Source organism: Diorhabda sublineata, chromosome 7 (genome assembly GCF_026230105.1).
Source record: "Diorhabda sublineata isolate icDioSubl1.1 chromosome 7, icDioSubl1.1, whole genome shotgun sequence".
Lineage (NCBI taxonomy): Eukaryota > Metazoa > Arthropoda > Insecta > Coleoptera > Chrysomelidae > Diorhabda > Diorhabda sublineata.
In genome coordinates this window covers 4,807,493-4,823,941 of record NC_079480.1, presented here as the reverse complement: position 1 = coordinate 4,823,941, position 16,449 = coordinate 4,807,493, and the positions used below count along the sequence as shown (strand labels likewise).

At 32.6% G+C, this 16,449-nt stretch overlaps 1 protein-coding gene across 5 annotated transcripts in view; it reads left to right on the top strand.

Annotated features, from left to right (window-relative positions):
- Nucleotides 1–16,449, top strand: part of LOC130446818 (collagen alpha-1(XVIII) chain) — a 656,494-nt gene that overhangs the window by 378,551 nt on the left and 261,494 nt on the right. For 2 of the 5 annotated variants that reach the window (XM_056783297.1, XM_056783295.1), the window contains exon 1: nucleotides 13,102–13,233. The exons of 1 other annotated variant lie outside the window; for it this stretch is intronic. The gene's annotated coding sequence lies outside the window, so the exon portion shown is untranslated. Of the gene's footprint in view, nucleotides 1–13,086; nucleotides 13,234–16,449 lie in introns of those variants that run through there. 2 more of the 5 variants (XM_056783298.1, XM_056783296.1) reach the window with 2 other exon arrangements.

Below are 16,449 nucleotides of genomic sequence, written 5' to 3'. Positions count from 1 at the left end.
CAGCTGGCAGTCCACCTCCCAGGAATTGATACAGAGGAACCTGCAAACCTAACAGATCATGAGATCTTAAAAATGAATAATATATAGACACGATGAGACTGAAGAATTTGGCATCAAAATAGAATGAATTGAAGAAATAATTCATCAGTTCGGTTACTGCAAAATTTCAGCCGGATAGGTGCCAAAACTTTTGAAGAAAGAAGAAGAAGGAAAAAATTTACTGCATCGAATATTCACCACAAATGAGGCTTGGGTACGCCACTAAATTTCGGAGAGTGAATGCGTGTCTATGGAGTGAAGGTAGGAAGATGAAGGTGCCTCAGTTGAAGTGAAGGTTACCCCAGCGCTGATTGTATGGCATCCAACATGCTGGGCGTAACACATGCGATTTCGATATGCCACAAATAATCTTCTACTATTCATATTTTTAGGATGTGCATCTGCATATTTACGCTAAAGTGCACATATGTTGAATGTATATTGGTAATTGGTAATAGAAAAACTTCTTGAAATATGAGTTTTTTTCATCTTTTGGTATATAGCTTAGACTGGGTCAAAAAATACCGTGAAATTATAATTATATTATATTCCTACTCATACATTAACATAAAATCGAATTTATTTGAATCGTATCGTGAGGATTTTCATCAGCCCATGAATGTAAATTATAAGAATTAATAAAACCGTCTCGTGTGAAACCAGCTTCATTAAAAACATTTAAATATCCTCCGTAGACTCTGGAAGAGTGTAGGTAGGTGCCCATTTCGAACATTAATTATTTTTGTTTTTATTTGACAAGTTATAGGCTAATCAACTAAATTTTCCAACATTCCAATTTTTTTACATAAATAACACGATGTTTCACAAGATGCAGTTCAATTAGAAATTTTTGGTTGTGTTTTAATAGCTCCTGTAAGTATTCTTAAAAAATAATTACAATTTATGATGATTTTCTTCAGAATGTCTCTTTATGGTGAATCGTTTCCTTGGCATGTATAACGATCTAAAAATCTACATATCTCCTAAACCATAAATTCTATAGAGCTACAGCTAACAGTACCTTCTTGTTAAAAAATCGATTGAAAAATTAATTTTCGCTTTCTCTAAATTATACAGGTTGTCCATGTAAAAACTACCTGGCCTTCATATAGTAGTGTAGAATTATTCATTTTGTCAAATGGACGTACGTTAATCATTCATCAAAAATTCATAATGTTCGAATGTATAATTTAGGAAATATACTCAAATATACGTTCTGATTTCGCAACTTTGAAGGCATATAATTCAGAAATGTGAAAATTTTTTCTATGTCTATGTTTTTCTATGTTTTTTCAAGTCATGTACCTACTTCCGAAGTTTGGATGTTGACTATATTTGTATTATTATTCGCATTCCATCATAATACTTGGGTGAAACTAACCCGCATGAAACATTGTAGATGGCAGCAGGTTTTGGTTTATTACGTAAACAAATTATCATATATTTGAGGTCATTAGGTATTTACCCTGTAATCAAATTCCTGTATCTATCCAGAGTTGATTAAAGGTTTAAATGTTATCATGACAAACAACATTATTTTGGAAAATAACCATGTGAGTTTACTGGGGGATATTTGAATATGGATAATGTTAAATGTTGAAAATACGATCTAGAATTAACGCTTTAAGGTTCTTATTAACATATTACAAGTTTCTTTGTGTTGTAAATATTGTTTTCTCACTCCTAAAACTTCTAGTTGTTCAGCAGGTTTGTGTTTACTCTAAACAAGCCAAAGGATATTGTTGTATAGTTATAAAGTTGTATATTGATAATTATCGGCATGTAACAAATGCGTTCGTAATATTCGCATTATTCAATTTATTTCTAAAATACATCGTTGAATATTTTTGATCGCTAACCAAATGGAAGATTCTTCATTTATTCGTTTTATAACTCGTAGTGACTAATAATGGGAAAGACGATTGAAAAAAAATCACGCAATTATGAATTCTTATATAATACTATCTGACCCGGCAAACGTTGTTTTGCCATGTACATTATTATTTGTAGGAAACGTTTTTCTAGGTCAATAAAAATAATTATCCACTATAAGTGTTCGGGGATGTACATGTAATCGAAAGCGTTGTTATAAACAATAAAAGAATGCTTTATGTAGGGTAATAAATTAATGTTTATTAATGTAGAGAATATATTTTAAATTGCAATTCTTGCTAGTTATCTAAATATCAAAAATAATTATTCATATTGTAACTATCAATTATGGCAGTTGAAAAAAAAATTACTCTCTTAGCGCAATAGAGTGTACAATATTCTTGGTTTATCCGTCTTTAGCCAATACAAACAAACTGGATGGTTTTCCCACGCGAGAACATTCCACATATAGTTATCCATGAAAAAAGCATGGTGTTTCCAAATCTAAGCCACATACAGACAATGTCTGGCCTTGTGACTTATTGATCGTCATAGCGAATGCCAATCTAATTGGAAATTGAGTGCGTTTGAATTCAATTGGCACATCTGTCGGAATCATAGGGATTCGTGGCAGAAACTCATTTTCGCCTTGAAACTTGCATTCAAGATAATCGCTTTGTTGATTTCGTTCATCTCGCGCCTCTTGCGATAGTGATTCACGTAACTGCGCCATGCTTGCACGCACATCTGTATTATTTTATTGGATTTTTTCGCCAGACCTTCGTGCTCGTATATCTCACATGACTGTTGAATTGGTTGTTCTACGACTCAAATTGGCTCCTCTACGTTTTTTTGGCATTGCTGACTGTACTGAAAGTTATTCAAATTTATTTTCTATTTTGGAGTTGGATTTTCTTTATAGCGTGTTTTTTTTAGTTTTTTTAAACTTTTATTTATTTCTGGTAATAAATTATTATTATTATTATTATATTGTATTCATTTGTTTATTATTTGACTTACCTTTCACAATAATGAAAAAGGTATATTTATTAAACTTTTACATGCTTTCGTTTTGATATAAAACTATTTTCAAAAAGCGTTAAGTACAATATATACAGGTACGGTAATGGCCGTTGTTGGCGGGTGATCGCAAAACGTGTTTATTTATATGAGATCACTTAATTAGCTAATAGTTAAAACTGTCTTTATCAGTTATTAATAAAATATGAAAAAATAATTATTGCACTGGAATCTTTTTGTACGGAGAAGGGTGGAACAAATAGTTTAATAATGTAAACATCTTTTACCAATAAAGACCCTTTACACTCGAGAAAATTATATTTTATTGTATAAGTATATTTGATTTTACAAAATATGTTTTGTACATGTTACAGCGTATGGGAGATAGGCAGCTTCCTTGTTTCACTTGTTTTTTTTATTAATCCATCATTCGATATTTTCATATTCTATACTTCCTTTTCTCTTTGCAAGAACAAGAGAATATTTATCGTGGTGCACTTGCTTGAATGGACACCGCCATATTCGCATTGGCCTTTTGTCGATAAAGAAAAATAATCATTTGAAGATAAATATGATAAGAGAAGTTACTTTATTGCATCTCGTTATGATCTAAAAGAATATTTTGGGAATAATTCTGATTCTTACGTTTATTATGAGCAAAGCAAAACGTCTTACCAAACCCAAAGTGAGAGAAATAATATGATTTTGTATTCATTCCAAATAAATATTTCTACTCCGATTCTCATTGATCCAGTAAGCGTATTTACCCAAAATTCTCGTCAAAACGTGAATTTTTTGGAAATATTTAATCCGTACAAGAGTGCTCAGGTGTTTATTTTCCCAAGACCAGCCTCGCACCGTGAACGGATTATATTTACGATGTAACAAAACGAAATATTTTTCCAAAGAATTTTCGTTTTACTTCCACAAAATTCCAACAATTTGATATAACCATCGGGAAATATTTCCCGAATTCTTTGTACAACGGAAAAAAATTCGTTAAAATTTTCCGAGTAGTCCTATTACACACGTTATTTGAACTAGTCTAATTGGTACTATGCAATTCATATTCACATGTACCAATTTTTGTAAAATTTTTCAGTAGCCTCCGAAAGTAACGATCAAAGTGTTATTCGATGCGTATTGTTACCTTGTAAGTTTAAGGACAGGTCTGAAACGGCGCTGAAAAATATTTAAAAATTATAAACAAATAACTGAAGAAAATACTACAACAGAATAAGTCACAAATAATGAGTCCTTCCAGACTAGTTTAGAACCTTTCTCGTGAAGACTAGTCCATTTGGAAAGCTACAAGAAAATTTAAAAGACCGACAGTAAGCAACTTACCTGTACTAAAATCATGGGCTCGTACAAACTTAGAAAAAGCCACAGTTTTTGCAGAACATCCTTCAAATGTATTTTCAACTCCAGATAATAATAAAGATGAAAATATAAAAAGTTATCTTGGAGCACCATGCCGATTATTTCTACCTTTGATTACATTCACCCCGTCAGAAGTTCGACAACAAATAAAACTGCTAAATCTCAAAAAAGCTCCTGTGTACGATTTAATAACAAGGGAACTGCTACAGAAGCTACCAAGAAAAGCAGTGGTGTTGTTAACAATAATCTATAATAGTATATTACGCCTCCGATACTATCCGATTCAATGGAAGAATGCCCAGGTTATTATGATTCAAAATCCTGGCAAACCCGCAACAGAAGCTAGTTAATATCCCCCTATAAGCCTACTCCCAATAATGTCAAAATTACTAGAAAGACTAGTTCTACGTAAAATCCAAACAGTTGTTCCCATAAACGAACTCATACACACACTCATACACAGTACCAATTCGGTTTCAGATGCGAACAGATCCACACTTCAACAATGCCACAAGATAGTTAACATAATTAAAACAACCCTCGAAGAAAAAAAGGTGTGTGCTGAAGTATTTCTTGACATACAACAGGCGTTCGACAGAATCTGGCATAATGGTCTCCTCTACAAACTGAAGCTAACTTAAACGGAACAACTATACTTTATTCTAAAATCTTATATCACTGACCGCTACTTTCAAGTCAAAGTTGAAGATACCTACCTAAGCCCATTCCTGTATCTGCTATTCACAGCAGACGTTCCAAGCACAGACGATACCTTCATAGCAACCTTTGCAGACGACATGGCAATCATGGCTATAGATGTGGACCCAGCTGTAGTTGCAGAAAATGTACAAAGTCATCTAAATTTATTATAAAATTGACTCCATCAGTGGAAAATTAACGTCAATGCCAGTAAATCAGAGCAAATAACATTTACAACAAGAAAATCTGCTTGTTCGCAAATGTTGATCAATAGTATTCTCATTCCGATGAAAAAAATTGTTAAAGGTTTGCATTAAGATGAAAAACTTAGATTGAAAACTAAGATATCAAAAACAAGAGGAAACAGTTAAGTGTGGAACTACAAAATATGTACTGACTACTAAATGAAAGGTTTCAAATGAGAAATAAATAGTTCATCTACAAAACTATATTACCAATCTGGTCGTATGGAATAGAACTATGGGGCTGCAGTAAACCTTTAAATTAAATTAAACATTCCAAAACAAAACACTCCGAATGTTGAGTATAGCCCCGTGGTACTTTACTAACAAAACAATCTGAAGATCCCACTAATCGAAGATGTGATAATGAAATTTTTCACAAGATACAAAAGTCGATCCAATGACCACACAAATGCATTAATAAATAATCTGATAATTATATAGTTTAGGTTGCATACGCCCGATTTCATTGAAATTTTAGTATATTGTACATAAAATTATGCTGATTAATTTAATACATATTGGGCGCGGAAATTATTCTTTCACATACTTTTTCGGAGTTGAAAATTTAGATAGGTTAGATTACGTTAGGTTAGGTTAGGTTAGGTTAGGTTAGGTTAGGTTAAGTTAGGTTAAGTTAGGTTAAGTTAGGTTAGCTTAGGTTAGGTTAGGTTAGGTTAGGTTAGGTTAGGTTAGGTTAGGTTAGGTTAGGTTAGGTTAGGTTAGGTTAGGTTAGGTTAGGTTAGGTTAGGTTAGGTTAGGTTAGGTTAGGTTAGGTTAGGTTAGGTTAGGTTAGGTTAGGTTAGGCTCATACTCAAAATATTGAGCGACGTTGGCGATCTCATTATCTTCAGTATTTTGGAGAATTTCTATATAAAACGCATTATTCATATTCAAATAGAATTGAAGCATTTATTGAAGAAATGTTACAACTGTATCAAATAGAAATTAATGATTATTTGTACGTGTAAATAAATGATTATTGTTAGAAATTGATTTGTGTCATTAATTAGTCGTAACTAATTATATTTAATGCTGGAGAGGAATGGCGGCTGGGGAGAGGGGTGTTAAGAAATAGTTTGAATTTTTAACAGAAACCCGGCCCCCACCCCTAATCCTCACCAACATCAAGTATTTGCAAAATATCAACTATTCAAGATAGTGTACAGTTTCCAATGTTCAAACCTTAAAAACTATGTGAAGGAATATTCTTGCCCAACATATATACATTTTCTTCTTTAGCATAAAACTGCATAACATACTAAAATTTCAAGGAAATCAAGCGTATGCAACCTAAATTAAATAATTTTTAATATTCCATTCAAAAGCCAGAGAATACGGCCAGAAGATCTTCCACAATAAATACTTTCAGAGTACCGTCAATGGAGGGTTCCTGACTTGAAAGTAGATTGTAAAAGTGCTGTTCATTGATAAAAAATTATTCACAATGATTATAGAACCCTGAAAAAAGAACCAAAAACGGGCAGTCTGGATTTCGAACTCGTTGCGTTTCTCTGACACAAAAACACAAAAAAGTTATTGAAAAATATTAATTATGAACATTAAGAAACAAGTTAATCATTATAGGCTGAAAAATAGATAATAAATAGAAAAAAATATTTTTTTAAAAATATTGATTGTTTCAATGTCTCATGACTAAATTTTTAACTGTTATGAACAAATACATTGTTCATGAGTAGATGAAAAAAAAATTTGTATTGCATTAATTGACGTATTTAGAGAAAAAAATACAAATTTGCCAAATTTCATTGGTTACATTCTAAAGTAGTTCGCTATTTTCAATTTATTATCATTTCAAATATAACAATGTTTTCAAATACTGATGTACTGCGAAATATGTCAAAATGTGATGGACTCATCTGGAAATTCTTAAGGCCGAGTTCTAAGTAATAATACAGGATGTAACAACCTTACGAAGTGAATCAATACTCCTCTGTTGTTAATTCTGATACAAACTTTAATGTATGACGTCGATAGAAATATGGGGTTATTGTACTGTGATAAGTTATTAACTAGTTATTTCTGTAACTAAAGCTGTAACAATGGACTAGGTAAAGCAAACTTACCGCTCAGTCATCCATTCAGTGCTTTAATGTGGATGATTCATGTCATCATCCGTCATTATAGGTACACGAGAACGGGGTAGAAATCGTCTTAGATGACCGTTTCCTGGTCATGCAGACTTCGTATCATAGTTGTTCATTCACAGAATCGTTAAGACAAAGTCCGTTAAATCAGTGTAAGTGAAAGGGCAATTAAAAGGTAGTTGAATGAAGTTGGGTCAAATTGTTACGTGCCGGCAAAGGACCCAAAACACGGGGTAGCCCATCTTTATATATATATATATATATATATATATATATATATATAAACACCTACTTAGAAGCAACAAGATTGGCCAAAATCATTTTTAGAAGAAAAAGAATGTGAAGACATCAAGGGGTTGTAATCACCAAGCAAATTTTATCGAAACTATATTATCATATGGTGTATGGTAAGTGATGATATGGGGAGTCATATATTAGAGAAAGCACTAAGCTAATTGTTATAACTGATAGATATCGAACTGCGAAATTTTAGAACCCTCTGTTATACATTTGTCCATAGAAAAAAATTTCATACTAATGCATTACAATTACAATGATAGACCATATATAGAACAACCAAGGAAGAAGGAATACATCCTTTGATAATGTCGAGGAGCATAAATTAAAATTGTTCGAAAAATTGGGGGATTTATTTCAATAACGTCCAAATTATAGAAAATCAAGTAGAAACTACAATTAGAGTAAGCGGCAGAAATACACAATCTTTTCTTTTGCTTTTTAGGAATATAATTGAAAGTTTCAATTTCCAATTTTTTTTTCGGTCTCAGTTATTTTAGAATTTATACTATTTCGAGTACAAACAATTATTTGTTAGAATAAAATGATGTAAGAGCAGTTCATCAAATCTTATGAAGAGCTTTCTTATCATCTGAAAGAAACGATTATTTTCCATCCCGTTTCATTCTCCTCTTAAATTTGCTATAAACGTAATTTCCTCCTATTGCCGCCCTAAATCAAAATTGTGATTATCAAATTCATTTTTGGTAAGAGCTTTTTATATTATAGGAATAATACTGAGAATATTCATCGTACATGATATTCTCCTTATAAGAAGGTAAATAAGTTTTCCAAGAAAAATTATTGAGTCGCAATGAACGACTATAAGTTGCTGGAAAACTTCCCACATATAGTAAATATTTCTCATCGCTTGCTAATAATAAGCGATTTATATTTGAAATTTATTTGAATTTCAATCAATATCAAGGTAAAACGCTTATTGTGGAAATAGAAAAAAATTTACTCTGCTCATTTGGTATGTTAATAGAGACTTCCACAGAAGTTATTCAATGTACATTGAAAATTTTTTCATCTACGCCTCCAAAAATGTCTCGAATCCTACAAAATTGTTTTTGTCATATTTTTTTATAAATTGGATTTGTCAAAGAATTTTGATATTAACAAAAACAGATCTGTAAGCATGGTGGTGACCCTACCAAGACGAGTCAAGATAAGATCAGCGTTTTCGTAGAGCCTTTCGTCTTTTTTTCAAAGTCTAGTTACTTAAATTTAGATAGAAGCAGATAAACAAAATTATGAAGCTGTATTATCAATAGTAGATTCATTAAATATAAGGAGTTGCCATAGCTATTATACATTTACTTTTATTGATATCAAAATTGACAGGAACTGAGAGGAAATTAAGATTCTCAATAAATCACCTCACCGATACAATTAGTGTATCAAACCAAGCGCAAAATGCCTAATGTGTAAACTCAGATATTGATGGCGAAGCAAATGTAAAAACGATTGTACCGATTACGCTCGCCCCCAATATTAGAAAACGTTTTTCCTGAACGATCACATACCTGAGGGCAACCTGTACCTTTTTGGTGAGATTTGATGGCGCTTAAGAGGTCTACCACATTACTAACTATTCTTACATACTCACTTTACGTGAACCTACTCATAGCCATGAGAGAGAAGGATGTACCAGTGACTTTACTCGAGCAATTCTGGGATGAGTGCCTCTCCAAGCCTCGAGTGTATGAATGATGCTTCTTTTCCGAAAAAGCCGAGTAGTTCAAATTGTTCAAATTGCCACATGCGCTACGCCCCAAAACCAATGTTACCGAAGGGAAAATTAGCGCTGTGTAAAAACTCATTTTGGGTAACCAACGTAGTACTGTACGTGATATAGCTGAAGAATTGGGCATCAGCGTGGGTGATATTGAGCAAAATTTCAGCCAAATCGGTGACAAGACTTTTGCACACATCTCCTCCAGCGTTATGAAGAGGAAAAAGAAAGTGTATTACACCGAATATTCACACAGAAGAGGCTTGGGTACACCACTATAATCCGGAGAAGAAAACGTGCGTTTATAGAGTGGAGAAAGAAAGCGCGCCAACTTAAGCGAGGGACCCCACTGTCAGTGGGGAACGTCTTTGGTACCGTTCTTTGAGAGCAGTTATTGTTGTTGATTTTCTCACTTAACAACAAAATATGAACGTAGTATTATAGCAATCTCCTAAAATACACGGTGAAACCTGTCTGCAGATCTAAAAAGACCCGATGTTCCAATAATAAAGCTTTGCTTACGATGGGAACGGTGAACGAATTGGGTTGAGAAACATTGAAACACCCTTCTTTCCGATTTATCGCCATTTAATTGGTCTATTGAAGGAGGCACTTGGCACGTGACAAGCCGAAAGAGTTTTACGAAAAAGCCATCCAAGAGGGGGCAGAAGTATATTAATTGTGACGGAGACTATTTATAATAACTGAAAAAAATTAACTCTGTAACTTAATATATAATTCTGTGGTAGTACACGAATGACTTCCATATCTGTGTCCTTGAGTCGCGAATTCCTCCTACCCCTCGCGAAGTTGTCCTGCAAGCGCGTCGATTATCAATACCGATACCCTCAGACGGCACTCCACGCTTCATTTACATCGAAAAAAAGTGATAAACAATGGAAAAATATTGTCATGATAACTTTCAAAAAGAAGTTGAATCCAATCAAAACATTCTCATGCAGAATTTTACCATAATGAAACCACATAGCTCGATTTGTGAAATAGTTATCAAATCCCAAGCTGCTTACTCTACACTTCAGTAAAAATATGTGTTTTGGTCGTAACATCACTTTAATAAATATATTTTCCATCTCACGTCCACGTAGCGAAACTTTCAAGCCACTTATTTTGACTAAGGTGATTGTGAAGTTGGGAAGGCCCTACTTTATGTCTGATAACATTGTGACATTGCGATCTTCGCAACATTTTATAAAGAAATGTTTATGAAGTGACTCTTCTCTTCATTGGGTTCCATACTGCTATTCATATCTATCATCTATCTACTTTTGCGAGATTGTAGCTTAATTTTCTGTTTTATACACAATAAACGGACACACCGTTAGTTTATTAATTAACTGCTCTTGTTCAGCGAATCTCTTAAAGGTTAACATTTCAATAAACGTGGTCCGGATATTTGTTTCGTTCCTCTCACAGATTATCTCATGTTCTTCCCTTTCTTTTAAAATTTTGATATGAAGAATTTATTTTCGTTTTATTACATCGTTTTTTCGACCACTTCACAGCCTCTATAACTTACTGGGCAGAATTTACGATTTACACATTTGCCATCGCGTCTGTTTTGTGTTCTATATTTTCTTCTTACACATTTTCGTTTCGGATTCTCTACTGAAGTAAGGGAAGATGACTCTGCCACATTTTGTTATATTCTTCACTTCCATCTCCTATAGTTTAGTTATCTCGAAAAATTTACATCTTCCTTATCGTCAGAATAATTATTAAAGCTGGAAATAGAGTTTTATGTATTCACTGCATATACTGTACCAAATTCTTTGTCATGTATTTATTTTCGATCTGGTTGTGACGTTGGGTACAATCATTACTTTTAACAATCATTATTAGTATAATGATAATGAGTGTCATTCGTAGGTCACTAATTTCGCCATTGACATATTTTTCTTTTCGTTTTAGAACTTCATTTGCATTTGGAGAAAATTCATCATTCATAATTGGGCTTGGGATTGACCTCGTGATAGACCCGCTATGGCTCACTAAAAACGCCCAAAAGTCAATCACGCACCTACACTTGAATCTTTTAATATCACTTGGCAAACTGTGTAGCTTACCCATGTTTTCGAATCTCGCACTTATTAGTCCTGGACCCTCACAAATCCTGTGGTCTGATGTTTCTCTGTCCTTCAAGTTTTCCGCATCATTAATGATGCTTAAAGTATGAAAATGGAGTCTTAGTTAACTGTGTCCATTTAAACCACCCGACACTAATCCTATTTTTCATCTTTTTAATCTGAAAAGGTACATGGTAAATCAAGCAGAAGGCTATATGTAACTCATGCTAGGTATTTCCATCAATCTTCTTAGCGATGCGATATGTCAGTTACATTTTTGACTATACCAAGAATCACAGCCTTCTTGGTATAGTCAGTTCCTCTGGTGGTTTGCTGGTCCCAGTTTGACGAGCCAATCAGCGTTATTGCTGACTGTGTGACCGGGCACTCGAATGAACTGCTAGTTCATATAGGACTTTTTGACACTCCAGTACATCACCAGTTCGTTCGTTATATAGCTTCACTAAGTAGATTGAATGTGCTGTGTTTCAACAGCATTGGATACATTCATTAATGCTTGCTTCAACCAAATTACCTATGACTCCATTAATAATAATGCGGACTATAAGTTCATTGTCCATTGTTTTCCTTTAGTAATGTATAACTCCAAATCAAAATGATTGGACATTCAATTTTATCCTGCAACTGGAGTTTCTCATGGCCAGGTCATTAACTGTGTTCTGTTCTCAAAACAAAGGCATCTAAGATATTTTACGGTATTGAAATTTGTATATTTATTGAACAACAGAATCCTGAAATTTATTGTCATTGTGAAGAAACTATCCCGCAGTTGGGAAAGGTTACATCGACGATAAAATAAAGAACAAATTAGAACGAGGAACAAAAATTGAGAATGTCATTTACAAGCATATCTGTATCATACAAAGTGTTAGTAATGTTACAAGTATAAGCACTACATCTACCTGTAACTTATGAGTTATAACATGTTGATAAAAATTGATAATAAATTGTTTTGTTTTCCTTATAGTTGTAGTTGAGTTGTAGTATTCTTTTCGCTACTGGTTATGCTCGTGGTGCAAAAACTATCTTCATGATTCATATCCTTTATTCCTCACTCACTGGATGATAGGTGGAAGATCTTTCTTACCTCACCTCCAAGAGTTAGCTGTGAAAATTTTATGTATTATTACGATGTTTGAAATAAAACATTATTTTCGATGTTTATATAGGGTTAATAACATTTAATTTGAACTTACTCTTGAGCCTTCTGAAAATTCCGATTAATTTAACTGAACAAAAATATCATCACCATTTGAGGTCATTGGAAGAATGATTTTCACGTTTCCTCCACTTCGCGAATCAGTCAAAGTAAACAATAGAAAAGTTTCCTTGTTTTTTCTAAATGCTCAGCGGAATCAGATTCTTCTTTTCAACCCCTACCGACTATAAAACGCCGAAGTGTGACGGTTTTTTTTTGTTTGCCCCATTACCCTCTTACAACTCTCTTTTTACAACAAGTCTTTTATAATTAGTTAATTTATTTTGATGGTAGACGAATATAGGTGCAGTGCGCAGTCGATTCCGAAATGGCGCGATGAAATTGTAAACGTCTCGATGTCGGCTACGACGCTCACCGGCTCTTCACAGTTGCGGTTCGGCGCTCAACGTCGTTAGTTCGACGAAATCACGATAGTAGCGCTGGCTACGACTGCCGTAAAAAGTTCGCAACATTTCGCGCTATGATATTTTACACGTTGATGACATTTTTCCGTAACTTATATATACTTAAGGTGAGAGCTTCTTGATGTGCTTTGGATAAGCTGTGAGAGCTGGTGATTTTATGTATATCTGGCAAAGTTGGATAAGTTTTTATAATCGCCATTATATTTTGACGAATATTCTTCATAATACATTTTTATTAATTCAATAACAAACAAACAAAAACTAATATTTAGGTGATATTATCATAAGAAGCTTAAGATTTATCGTTTATTTTTCAAATTTTATATTGTTTAAACACCATGTTTGGTAACAAAAGATACCAATCAACAAGAATTTCTATTATAATTAATATAGTCCCAATTACTTCCAATTATTTTTGATCTTAATGCAAAATGTATGATATAAAAGAATTTGTTAGTAATGCTTTTGTAAAAAATATTCTTTTGAAAATATATTCTAATCTGGATTCTGTCAATAATCAAGTGGTTCGAAGTGTTTGTTTTATTAAAACAAAGTGTTTACTGAAACTAAAACAACTAAAATAAACATAAAATCTATTGAAGTATATAAAATACGGATGGATAAGTTTACACAGTTTATTTATCTCTAGTTAAATTCTTATTTTTGAAACTATGTCAGGCACTGTAATAGAAATTTTGAATTAATCTAAGCTATTGAAAAATAAGTTTAAATTGTTATAATGGAATGACCACATATAAATACCTGGAAGAATTTTATAAGAAATTCCAATACATGATCCTTATTTTTTCAATTTAATTTGCAGTGTGGTCCAATTGGAAATTTTTCTGCGGCAAAATTAGAGTGTATTGAAGTTTTGAACTGTATAATAATATATTCTACAACAAACGTATAATAATGGATATTATTCACGAGACACGAACCGCATGCGAGTGAATAATAACTATTATACACTAGTAGAATACTATAGTTTCTCCACGACTATTCGAAGAAAAAATCACACTTAAAATTGAAAATTGAGTAGAAATTATTCATATTTTTATTTTTATTCAGTCTATTCCAATTATTAATTAATCAAGAAAAAACTTTTATCATAAATACATACTCTCTGAAAGTTGAATTTGGTGCAAACATAACTGAGAAAATTGATTTCTAAGATGTAAAATTTTGATAATGTCTCTATCACGAAACTTTACTTAGAATGAAGATAATAATGTCGTAAATATTTACAATGTATTTTTCATTGTACTTTACAATTAATCAAATGATTAAACCATTCACTTTAGACAATAACCGAGACGATTTTGGAATGTTTGTACAACATTTTGTATGATCCCCGGAGCTACATTGTTAATTTTTTCCGTTATCCCAACTTTTAAATCAGCAATATTGTCTGGTCTATTAGAATATACTTTATATTTGAAATAACTCCATAAGAAATAATCGAGAGGAGTCAAATCGGGCGATCTAGCAGGCCATTCGAACGTTCCACATCTTTCAATCCACCTCGCATAAATAATTTCTAGCCGTACATGCAAAAAGGGTGAATCTCCGTCTTGTTCGATTTACCTCAATTGAATGATTAACATCAGAAAAAAGTCTAGTATAATAATTGTAGTATAATAAGTTAATCAAAAAATCTAGATAAATCAAAAATTTTTTTGTTAATGATAACAGCACAAACATTCAATTTTTTAGGATATTGAGTGGGAACCTCACACATCCATTGAGAATTTTCTCTCCTCCAATATGAAACGTCGCTTCATCAGAAAAAACTATTTTGTTTATGAACTGCAAATCTGCGTTTATTCTGTCTATCATCAATTTGTAGAATTCTTGCCTTCTATCAGGTTGATCTTCATTTAACTCCTGAATCGACTGAACTTTGTAAGGGTGTTGTTTTTATTCATACAAAACTCTCAAAATAGATGATTCACTTCATCATTGTTGGCGGCAAGTTCTCGAGTTGTCTTATGCGGATTTTCCTCAATCTCTAGAAGTACATCTAACTTTTTGTCATCAGTGAATTGAATATTTCTACCTGGTTTTTCATTATTTTTTACATGCCAAGTTTCACGAAATTTTTTTTCAATTTTGCTATCTGTACACTGCGAAACGTGTTGACCAGAATATTAATTATTGCAAATTTCACAAACCCCTTTTTAAGTTCTTGTTTTATCACCACAACCAATCACAATTAAAATGGTTATTCTTTGGGTCTAGGACAAATGAGCCATAATTAAATTCAATAAGCGCACAAATATTATACTGATGTCTTTTAGTAACTTTGAATACTCAAATGACTACGAGATTCATCACTTGTTTATTTGACTTTTTGAAGAACATATACGAAAATACCTGATTATTTCTAAAGTATATTTCAATAGACCAGACAATATTGCTGATTTAAAAGTTAAGATAACGGAAGAAATTGACATAATAACCCCTGTGGTCACCCAAAGTGTTGTACGAGAATTCCAAAATCGCCTCAGTTATTGTGAAGATAAAAAATTCTCAGCAAACTATAGAGATTACTAAAAAACACTAAAAATCATGTTTCTTAGTGGCTCTCAGCTTTTAACTTGCGAAGCCAAACTATTTATGCACAAGTAGTAAAATAAAAAGGAGAACATTTTTTCGTACGTTGTATCAGAAGACATCAGTTTATATTTTTATTTTATGTTGGCGAATGTTATTTGACATATTAATAAAAATAGCCAAATTTCAGTACAATTCAGTATTCATGACATATTACGAGCCCTCTTAGGCACCGATTTAAAGCATTTTAGCATGGCAGCATCAACTCAATTTCAAAATACTCACAATTCATTGAGTAGAAATCCATTTATAAGTATCTATAAGTATTTATAAGTACCTATCTATTCACTTATACACTGTACGACTCTTTAAAACACTTTTAAACATATTGAATAAATATAAAAGTAGTAAGAACATATTTTAAAACAGACATAAATAGTGAGTAAATAAATAATGTAAAGATAAAATTTTCTATGCACAATTACCTTCAAGTAAATCGGGATCATCATCCGCTTTTTTTCAATTTTTGTATTGGGCATATTATTGCAGCTGTTCCCCGGTACATACTGAAATAGTTAAGGCCATATTTTCTACGTTCACAGTTAATCTGACAAGTCTTTATGTATTTGCAAGCTTTAAGTTTCAATACTGGTGATGATGGTTACAGTGATGTTACTGGTTACAGACATCCTTTGGTTTTCTTACAACCCCATTAAATGGAATATTTTCCATTTCCAAGCCATTGTTGTACTTGAAAGTAAACTCTC